Source organism: Morone saxatilis, unplaced genomic scaffold (assembly GCF_004916995.1).
Source record: "Morone saxatilis isolate NCDOM2014 unplaced genomic scaffold, NCSU_SB_2.0 Contig9, whole genome shotgun sequence".
NCBI lineage: Eukaryota > Metazoa > Chordata > Actinopteri > Moronidae > Morone > Morone saxatilis.
In genome coordinates this window covers 5,048,396-5,050,607 of record NW_023340268.1, presented here as the reverse complement: position 1 = coordinate 5,050,607, position 2,212 = coordinate 5,048,396, and positions in this window count along the sequence as shown.

Sequence of the window (2,212 nt, the reverse complement as noted above, 5' to 3'; positions counted from 1 at the left end):
CATGGTATTATCATTTTAGTTTGTCGACTTCTACGGGCAGCGCAGCCTGAGGTAGATAGCTTGCAAGTCAGGAGTCACCATTGGTCCGGTGGAGTCACTGCAGGTTTGAGGTTTTCGGCGGGAGTTCGAAGTATCTCGATAATTCAGCAAAAAAATATTTTAAAATAAAAAATAAATAATTAAATGACTCCTTTCTTTTTTTTTTTACAAGTAAATGCCAATACGCTTCGTACAATATACGTGTATGTGTTGTATATAAATATATACATATATATAAATATTTATATATATAAAGTATATATAAAAACATTCTATAGTGTATATGGCAAGCTCCATTTCCGGCCCCAATGTGCACCAAAAAAAAGGATTCTGCTAAGTCGATAATCCATTTGGAGGAAACTTTCTTAAAATATTTTTTTTAAACTTATTATCTCCAAAATAATTGATTTAGTATCTCAAATAATGGCCTATTATCTCACAATAAGTTATTTTAGTATTCTCACAATAATGACTTCAGTATCTCAAAATAATAATGACTAAGTATCTCACAATATGACTAAGTATCTCACAATAATGACTACAGTATCTCACAATTCAATGATAGCATATCTCAAAATAATGCACTTAGTATCTCAAAAATAATGACTAAGCTATCTCACCAATAATGACTTTAGTATTCTCACTCAATCCAATGATCAGTACTCAAAATAATGACTTAGTACTCACAATACATGCATTTAGCTATGCGTTCACAATAATGATTTAGGTATCTCAAAATAATGACTTAGGTATCTCACATTAATGATTAGCTATCTCACAATTAATGGATTTAGTATCTCACCAAATAATGACTTAGTATCTCACAATAATGACTTAGTATCTCACAATAAATGTAAAAATGTTGCGATCGTCATTTCCAGTAAGTGCGCTACAGTACGTATAGTGTGCATAGTGTACTACACAGAAGTGTACTAACGGAAGTATTCGATTTGAGAATCAATATTTTGACTTGATTTTGAGATTCTATGTCAACATTTTGAGAAGGTTTCTTATTATAATGAAAACGGGATTCCATATTTACATGACACGTATCAACGTGTTAATTTTTTCACAAGTTGACAACATGATCTAAAGACCAGTTCAGCCCAAAGATTTACAAAGAGACAGGTTCTGCAACATTCTGTAACCCTGCCAGTTCACACCAATGCAACAAGACAAGACAGGCGTAACCATGTCATAGACATTGGGGGGGGGTCCAGATGAGAGCCACCACAATTTGTTTAATGGATTTCCCACAATTCTTTGAGAAAATGTGCACATTTATAAAAAAATTTATGACTACATTTACAGTCTGTGATTCCTAAAGATAGTGGATGGCACTCCACTTCATTTTTCATTTTGTTTTGGTCAGTTGCTTACTGTAAATATTGTGATTAGAACGACTACTACTTGCTGTACAGATCCCTTTAACAAAAAAAAATTTCAATACACTGTAAATCCAAGTTAATCTGTATTTTGTTGATTTATTTCAAAATAAAAGTCTGCGCATTTAGACTGAATTATGTAGTATTTCAAAATAATGACAAACGTCCTCAATATTTTGACTTAGTATCTCAAAATAATGACTTAGTATCTCAGAATAATGTTTACTGATTTAAAACACACCTTATAATTAGAATTATGCATTTTGCAGTAGTAGTGAATAGGATAGTTTCCAATAGGGAATGATAACATACAGAAATCATGTAAATATTGTGATTAGAACAACAACTAATGCTGTACTTGACCAAAAAACTGATCCATTTAACAAAAAAAATTTCAATACACTAAATCCAAGTCAATCTGATTTATTTCAAAATAAAAGTCTGCGCATTTAGACTGAATCATGGACTTGCACAAAGAATTAAATATACAATCTTGATTTTAATTGTGAATTCAGAAGTATATGTCTGTGTGCTACTAAACTGTTCACATTCAAAGTGGGAGTCACACTTCTGTTTTCTTTAACAAATGGAAATAAATTGAAAATAAACAGATAATAATAAGAGATAAAATCCACTGACAGTGCTCACAAAATGACACATTTAACATATTTTCTACTGTATATTGGGGGGGAGACAGATTGGTATTTATTCAGTATTGGGTGAGACATCTCTCTCCCCCCACAAAATAAATGTGTGGTTACACCAAAGGTATATACTTGTCTCCATGG